The sequence below is a fragment of the Mus caroli genome, chromosome 8 (assembly GCF_900094665.2).
Source record: "Mus caroli chromosome 8, CAROLI_EIJ_v1.1, whole genome shotgun sequence".
Taxonomy (NCBI): domain Eukaryota; kingdom Metazoa; phylum Chordata; class Mammalia; order Rodentia; family Muridae; genus Mus; species Mus caroli.
Genome location: NC_034577.1, coordinates 89,687,260 through 89,697,096, shown reverse-complemented (window position 1 = coordinate 89,697,096; position 9,837 = coordinate 89,687,260).

The following is a 9,837-nucleotide window of genomic DNA, read 5'->3' as shown; positions in this document are numbered from 1 at the left end:
TGTCTATGTACACACACACACACACACACACATGTGCATACATATAAACACAGATTTTTAAAAGATAAAACAAATCATATATCATTCCTATGCATTTAAAAATTATTATCCATGGTAAAAAAGAAAGCTATAGCTTGTCATGTGAGTATGATTAATAATACAGAGTATAATTTTTCACCAATGCTTTAAACTATCTACATTGAATTGAAAAATTAGGCATACTTCTTGATACTAATATTTCTTTTATTAGTTGTATGAGATGAACACTATGAAAAAGACCAAAAGAGAGGAAATTATTGTATAAGAGCATTATTGTATAAGGTGCTCTCTTTTAGAAGAATAAGATACAATCAGTTTGCCCATGAAAGACACAGTTGAGCTAAAATGTCTTCTCCAGCCTCTTAGCTAAATAAAGAGCACTATGGGCTAGATGCTGCCAATGCACAAGACCTGCTTACCGAAGCACCCCTGCCTGTTTTGAGTGAACCCTGTTAGACAGTATCTTTCAGCAATCACAGACTTGGAGGATTGTTTCTACTGCAGAGAGCCATCTTGTTCAAGGTCACATTACCACTGAAAAAAATCAATGAAGGAAAATAATAGAGACCATCTTGGTCCCATTTTGAATGACTTTTTAAGAGGCCATTTTAAGTTCTGAAGCTTTCAAGTTTTGTAGTTCTAACATTTTTTATGTGTGCGTTATATAGATTGACCCTTCTGCACTCCTTCCAAAATTATCCTCCTACCCACTGAACTAATCCAAACTTATAACTTAGCATAAACACGTTGCATCAAATTGCATACAAATCTCTGAAAGGTACTCCATCAGAGAATCCAACTTTCAAATCCATATAAATTGGGGAGGAAAGTTTTTCTTTTTCTTTTCTTTCTTTTTCTTTTATTTTCTTTTTTGAAAAAAAAAATTGTTGAGTATATTTTCATTATTTAGCACCCCACTAGGTAAATTCATTTAAAAATAAGAAATATTGTTGGCAAAAGAGAATAGAAAAGATTGTTGAAATGGAAAGGTGTTAGTTCTTTTAAAGTCTATTAAACTATGAGAGAGAATGTAAGTTGACCATTAGAGCATTCCTTTGCATGCTAATTGTTCTCAAAATAGATTTGCCTTTTTGGAAAATTAATGAGTCAACCTAAATTGCCTTTATTTCAAACTCAGTAAATAGTTCAGGCTGTGCTGTGGCTGCCAGATCTTGGGGAAGTAATCACTTATTTCGTGAATTTGTGTCATTCTGCTGCAAAGCAAAGTGTCTTAGAAAATTGTTCCTATGTCTAAAAGAACAAGTTTTCTCCTTATTCTCATTTCTTGAAATGGATAGAGATATTGAAAGAAAATAAAACAACCCCAAATATCAAAATAATCATCCTTGAAGTCAGAAACATGGGCTCACAGACTGACATTTCTAGTGATTAGCGAATGTTCTACTTACTAATCCTTCTTATTATGTTTTAATATTTTCTTATATTGTTTTAATTTCTTTTAAAGCATTTTATTTAATTTATTTTTTACATGTATGTGGGTTTGACTGTATGTGCACATGTGTGTCTGAATGTCCTAAAATGTTAAAGAATGGTGGCAGAACCCTTGAGAATTACATGTGGTTGATTTTGTGTTGCCCCATTTTAGTGCTGGAAACCAAACTTGGAACATTTTCAAGAGCAACAAGCACTCTTAGCCACTGATTCCCTTTTAAAGCACCATCTTCTAAGAATATTTATTTTCACCTAGCTTATATAAGTAACCAATAATTCCATAGACCCGAGATAGAAAACTACTTAAACAATTTAAATAGTATTTATCACTGTTGAATAAATTTTGCAATACATGTCAAACATTTTCATTCATAATTATCTTTCCAAATCTTTAGAGTTCCCCTCCCCATTGCTCCACCCATCGTCATGTTCCTTTGTTTTTATTTTTGCTATTAATAAATCCGTGACCCAAATATGAGACACATATAAATACACAGGCACACAGGAAATGAGATAATGTTTGAGCAGAGTCATAATATAAAGTCTAATCATATCAAATGGTAATTTTTACCAAAGCATGTGTAAGAAAGCAACTTTGGAGCTTGGAATTGGATATCATGGGAATTTCTCCACAATAGAAACCACTGAACATTAAAAATCAAGGCTAATCAAAATCTTCACCCACATATTTATGAAATGTTTACTACAACACCGACAAAAACATTTTACTTTGATTTTGGTATAAAGCTAAATGAATTGTAATTATTGTTCCACTTTGCTGATGGGAATACACAGCAAAGTATTTTCCTCTCTAATGTGTATGCCTTAGGTCTATAGTCTGTAGATGTTGGAAACAGCATTTACCAACACCAAGCTTTGATTCACAGGGCACCTTTGAACTCTGCCTTGTTTTCTATATTGCAGTGTATGGACATACTTACTAGGAGGAAAGAGCTGGAAGTTGTGAGTGTTGTATCAAGGACAGGCAAGCTACATGTGCCCCCTTGTCTCCTTGTTGACATGTAAGGGCAGCCAGTACCTTTTCTGCTGTGCGAGACTTGAATGAGAAAGCAAAACTATAGTTATTTTTTTTTATGATTCCTGGATGTCTTTCCTACTTACTGTCTTATTACTTTCATCAAGTATACAAACTCTCTTATGAAACTACAGTCATGGCAGAAAAATGACAATTTCATTATAAAGAAGAAATACAAGTTAGAAGGAGAAAATGATATTAAAGGAGAAGAGAAACACTAGAATGACAGAAAAAATTAAGAAAAGAACATGACAGGAAGAAACGGACATTAAAACAGAATGATAGCTAGAACAGGCTATTCAATATCCCTGTTAAACCAAATGATGTCATCTTGTCCAGATACTTATGCAATGCTTGTTAGAAGAGACTGAAAATTTCAAAAGCAACAGTTCTATGCTTTCTTAAACATTTATTAATACACAGAAGTTCATTGCATGGTATTGTAATCTAAGAAGAGACAGGCATGGACCACAAGTATTTTTAAAAGGAAATTAAGGCATGGATTTTATGTAAATGAGTTTCTGGATTGATACCTAGAACAAGAAGAAAGATCATACAATAACGCTGGTTATCTAACTGATCATGTATTCTTACATAAAAATCTATTTTGTTTTCATTAGGATAAACTGGAAGATATATAATACAAGATATTTTAGAACTCTTATCAAACTTCATGCCTTAGTCTCATGAATGCACACTTGTTCTTTCATCCTAAAGAGGAAATTGAATTGGAAAATAGGACAAGGAGTATAAATTATTAAAGGCTGGCATGCCCTTTGTCCTATTACATATGACAATCTTTTTTATGCCCAAGAATGCATATCTAGCATCTGATCTTTCTAAGGTTATCATTGTGAGAAACAGGTGCCAGGTTGTGGGTAGATTATAGAAATGAAACAGATGCTCCACCCTGGTTAGTTTTTGTTCTCTGTTTTGTAAATTCTATAGGAGCTTAAGTAATCTAAGGGGAGAGCGTCACAACTTAAACATCACACACATCCAACTGGCATGTGGCAAGCCTGTCAGGTGTTTCCTGATTAATAACTGATTTGAGGGTCTAAGCCCACTGGGAGTAGTGGTCCACAGGCAGGTGGTCCTGAATGTTATACAAAAAGATGCAACAATAGAAAGGAAGGTACTAAGCAGTGTTACTCCATGGCCTCTGCTTCACTTCTTTCCTCCAGGTTTCTGTCTTGAGTTCCTGCTCTGACTTCCCTAGATGATCAACACCAACTGTCAGAAAACATACCCCTCCATCATGTCATTTTTGTCCAAGATGTTTTTTCCCATCACTAGAAGTCCTCACTAAGACAGTGACTCTGTGCTTTATAAAGAAACATTATTATTTAGCTATAATTATTATAATTCATAAATGAATGAACTCATTTTTGATAATGAATTCCTAAATGAATTAATTCATTGATGGAGTTAATAAGTTTTTTGGGGGAAGAACTTCACATTCCAACCAATGCTGCCTATATCAAAAATGCATGATTCTGTTTTCATGGTGAGTCTCTATATCACATTCACCACAGTACTATATGTTGTGTAGTTTTAGTTTATCTTTTACTGGTAGATAAACCTATGTACACTACATTAATGAGGCTTTTAATTCCCACTGTATTTGATACCACTTGCACCAGGTTTACTGTGATATTAGAACTGAGGTAGAATGCATCTGGTCAATTTGAGCCTTTTTTTTTTTTTTTTTTTGAGTCAGACTTAAAAGAGCCAAGATTCTAATTGGAGAGGAGGAGAGCTATGGATGTTATGCTTGTTATTGTTCAATATTTCTGGATGACAGCAAAGCTTATCTATTAGAAGTCCTTGGATAACTGGTTTCAAACTCAATGCCTCTCCCTCCTATTCTAATTGCTAATTCATGTGTAAATACTAATCCACCTCAAAAAGTGGCAATGAATGTTATCCGATATAGTGTGCATGATGTGTGGTGAACTAAACTCTGTAATATGTTCAAAGATCAACTGTGGCTCACTCTGTATTACAGAATTTTCCTCCTCTATTAAGAGGAAAGAAAAACAGCTGAGGATGGGTTGTATGGTACATTGGCTCCCCATAATTTGCACTTATATCTTTCTGTCAGCATTATTTCCCTTGGTCTATCATTTGCAACAAACAGATTAGTAAACACCATTAGCTAGAGTCTAGTAAGTACAATCAAATTATCTTTGACCACAAAAATAACCACACCAAATAAACATTTACTACTAATGGGATCTAACTGTTCTTCTAAAGAGAAAACCCGGGTTATAATTACAGATTTATCAAGAATCCCCAAAATAGATTTCTAAGCATCAACAAAATCTCATAAAATGTATATACCAGCTCATTTAAAATATGTGTTTAGATAGTATTTGGAAAACAGAGATGACTATGCCTATTAAAGAGAACCTGAGGATAAGTGGTTAAGAAGGGTACAGGGGAATGCCAAAGTCAGGAAGCAGGAGTGGGTGGATTGGGGAGCAGGGTAGGGGGAGGGTATAGGGGGCATTGGGGATAGCAATTGAATTATAAATGAAGAAAATATCTAATAAAAAAAGAAATAAGAAAGAAAAGAAAAAAAAAAAGAAGAAGAAGGTCAGCACCGGCTGGGCAGTGGTGACACATGCCTTTAGTTCCAGCACTTAGGAGGCAGAGGCAGGCAGATTTCTGACTTCGAGGCCATCCTGGTCTCTAGCATGAGTTCCAGGACAACCAGGGCTATACACAGAAATCCTGTCTCAAGATACCAAAATAAGGGGAAAAAAAGAAAAAAAGGTAAGTATCAGTTTATTAGTCTCAAACTCTCTGTGGATATCCACAAGTTCTGAATATTACGGAGTCTCTAAACTCTATAACTGAATTTCCAAAATGAAACTTGAACTTAAATCTTAATTCCTTTTTGTATATTCATAATTCAAAGCACAGTGTCTAATTCACCAGAATATATAAAAACAAATAATAAAAACAACAACAACAAAATCTTTTCCCCCAATACAAATATGCACCAGAGAGAATTAAGAATCTTCCATCCATTACGAAGCTTAAAATGAGATTCCTTCAAAAGTCTATTCTGGAATATCTTAAGAAGGCAAACTTGAAGGTAGTCATACATGTCTCAGAAAACTACTATCCTTTGAAAACTACTTACAAATGTGAGGCCAAAATAGAAGCAAGCAAGATATTTTTAAAAAGCAGCATTTGAGGCTACTAGTGTAGGTGTTGGTCACTTAATTCATAGTATTTAATTACAAAAATTTAAGATTGAGAGTTGGAAACTAATTTAATAATGTCTATTACAAATAATTTTCTATTATCTGCTAATGTTTGTTGCTAACATGTAATCAAGTGCTTTAGAACGTGCCCAATGACTTATGGCTATGGAGATTAAAATATAACTTTTGGACATTTTTTTTTTATTTTCTCTGAAATAAATAGTCTGAATAATCCTTTTACATTCATTTTTACAGAGAAAGTTAATGTTGTATTTTAATTTAGTGTAGACATGTTCATTACATCTGTTAACATTGTCCATGGAATAATAATTCTAAATAATTACAGCTCTTACCTTGAAGAATATTACCTTATTGAGTCGATAGATGTGAATTTGGATGAAATTTAGATACAAGATTAGAGGCAGAATTGATCTTTTGTTAATCCTTTATGTTAATAGTTTTTCAAAAGGAAGGTGGTGAAAGTGTGTGTTATCTTGACAACCCTCCTTTTCATCACAAACTTGTCTAGATAATATCTAAAACAGGTTTTCTAATTCCAAAAATATCTTCAAAATCTCCACATAAATCCTAAGAAGCTATGAAACATGGGCACAGGAAACACAATAATAAATTGTACACTTTGAGTTTGTAAAGAAAATCCTTTCTTAGTATTCTACATTCCAGTTCTCTTAGTTGAGAGAACCAGATATATGTTGAAAAATTAGACATACATTATGACATAATTACAGAGATTTCTGAAAAATTTTATTGCAACCTTTCAAGATAGTGGCTTAATACCCAATCATGCAAACTTGACTTACACTAAAGCAATCAGAATATTATACTTGGTAAATCTGCATGTCACTCATTTTCCTAGCCAGTGTGTCCACACAGAAAGAAATTTGAAAAAAATGGACTTTGTACCAGAAATTCATTAGTTTATTGGAGGCTCTTTATACTCTCATCAGCAGAAAACAGAAGGCCTTATGCATTATTGATGCTTCAACAACTGCATACTGTGGTAGTTCAATTGTTTCCACTTACTCTTGTTTTGTGACAGTTGTGTTCAAGGCTTCCCGTTTTCCCAAGTACTGCTTTAGCTGTATCACACAAATTTTGATGTGGAGTGCTTTCATTGTTATTAAATTCTAAGTGTTGTGCACTGTTCCTGGCTTCTTGATATCTATCTAACTCAGAATTCAGTTGCAAATAGAAACCATTTTCAAATAGCTGTTATAAATAACTGAAATAATACTACTGCCATAGCACCTCAAGTATATTGAGTTTAAATAAGGTTTGGGCTGCTGTCTACAATCCCAAACACTAATCTACCCAGGAGTTTTATGGAACAATGAACTCTAACTTTAAAAGCACGCCTTTGTAACAATGATTTTTTAGACTAAATGAACATTTTAAAGTTGATGCCTGCCTGTATTGGTAATAACTATTTTTATTGAATATAACTGTGGCACACTGAAGCTATAAGAAAATTCAAGATGCTGATGCCAGTCCTTTCTATAAATATTTTATTTATATAGCTATATGGAGATATCCTAACAGAAAACATATTGCAAAGTTTCTATGTCAGGGCTTTCCTAAGCAAGTTTCTCTACATGCACTTGTTCCCTGGATCTTCACTTGCTGTACAAACATAGTAGGTAGGAAATGTAAAGGGATGATAGTTGTACATAACTCAGTGAATGGTCTTTAACCCTGGCCCAGGATTTTCAGCTTTAACTTGAAAGATAGATACTTCCAGTGGCCAGAAGATGACGGATTTGAGCAGATACCCTGTTTTCCCATAACTGGGTATATTCTGTTAGTCATAGCTCGCTCTTTCTTTCTTTCTTCCTTTTCTTTCTTTCTTTCTTTCTTTCTTTCTTTCTTTCTTTCTTTCTTTCTTTCTTTCTTTCTTTCTTTCTTTCTTTCATATTTTATTGGTTATTTTATTTATTTAAATTTCAAATGTTTTAACCCTTCACAGTTTTCCCTCTGTAAGCAAACCCTCATCCTAACCTTCCTGCTTCTATGAGGGTGCTACCCCACCCACCCACCCACTCCCCTCTCACCACCCTAGCATTCCCCTATGCTGGGGCATCAAGTCTTCACAGAACCAAGGGCCTCTCCTCCCTCTGACACCAGACAAAGCTATCCTCTGCTACTCTCTGCTACTTATGTGGCTGGAACCCTAGGTAACTCTGTGTGTACTCTTTGTTTGGTGGTTTAGTCCCTGGGAGCTCTGTGGGAAGGGGGTATGGTTGGTTGATATTGTTGTTCTTCCTATGAGGTTGCAAATCCTTTCAGCTCCTTCAGTCCTTCCCCTAACTCCTCCAATGGGGTCCCCATGCTCTTCTGATGGTTGGCTGCAAGCATCCACAACTGTATTAACTGTATTGATCAGGCTCTGGAAGAGCCTCTCAGGAGACAGATTATACCACACAAGCATTTCTTGGCATCAGCAATAGTGTCTGGGTTAGGTGGCTGTATATGGGATGGATTCCCAGATAGGGGCAGTCTCTGGATGGCCTTTCCTTCAGTCTCTGCTCCACTCTTTGTTTTGCATTTCCTTTAGACAGGAGCAATTCTGAGGTATATAGCAAGTGGGGATGGGGAACTGAGGGTAGCCACCAAAAAGTCACAGATGCCAAGAAAGCAAGACCCATCAGGATGACATTAGGTGAAATACTCAACAAAGGGGAGAGAGAACCTGTAGAGACCATATTCAGAGGTTAGGCACAGCCCCTGGTTGAGGGACCGGATCACCCACCCATCTCAAAAATTTTAACCCAGAATAGCTCTTCTTTCTTATGTAACAAAACTCCATTCAGGGGAAGGTCAACCACGGTACTGAAACTAATAAGAAGATAGATCTTCCAGTTAATAAATGTATCACACCCACATTGTTAATGGATTCATTCTCTAATTACTAAGTCAGATCAGAACATCTTTTAGTTCTAGTTTGTCACACTGAGAGGCTAGATTGTTTTTGTTTACTCAAACCAAGACTTTTCCTTACTTCTCCATATCTTTAGTAAAACACCAAGACAAAGGCAACTTATTAAAGGAAGGATTTGGGGAGGTTATGATTCCATAAGGATAAGTCAATCATTGAAAGTATGTATAACAGCAGGTAGATACGGTAACTGGAAGCTGAAAGCCCATATTCTCAGCCGCAAATATGAAGAGAAAAAGCAATGCAGACATAGTTATGAGAGCATATAACTAAGTCTGCACTCCGTGTCAGAACACAGGCTTCTGAAAACCATTTTCTGCAATGCAGCCTCATTTATATTGAAATTAGTTTATTGAAAGATCAACTGGAAATAAAATATATGTCAGGATAGTGTGCCCAGCTTCCCTCCTCCATGATGGAATTTCCTCACATGGGGCACACCATCTTTGGGGAAGAGGTTGAGCATTCCACAGTCCCTTATTCTCTACACAGTGACAATTTGAGGGTTTCTGTGTTAAACGGCATCTGGTACAAGAAGAAACAGATTTGATGAAGATTGAGAGATAACATTCATGTACAGATATTGCACTAAGTGATTAGAAATAATTATAATACTATTTCCATGTAGTAGAATAAGAGTAATTGAATGTTCTCTAGGGTCTATATCCTATCTGGACACATGTGCTTGGCCCCATTAACTGTGTCAGTTAGGGGTTCCATTTTATGGAGTGAGATTTTGTTCAAACAAACAAAAAACAAAAACAAAAACAAAAAAAAATGATTGGAATTACTCCCATTAGCATTCATGCAACTGTTGCACCAATGGATATATTGTGTCAAGGGCATCCTTATTTTAGCCTTTAAGGTTCATAGATGGGTGAAATTGTTGCTGAAATTATCTTTCTATATCATGTACAGTTTCAGAATGATGAAAGCTAGCCAGTAGGGGTGGCACTTGTTAATGAATTCCAGTTTGATATTCCTATAGTTCATGACTCAAATATGTCTCAACACCATTCCTTCCAAAGTTTTCTAAACCCTGTATTCTTGATTCTCCTGGCCATAGATGATATTACTGGGGTTTCAAATATATTGATTCTTAGAAGTTTGTTATCCTTGTATGATGGAGACAGAATTAGTTC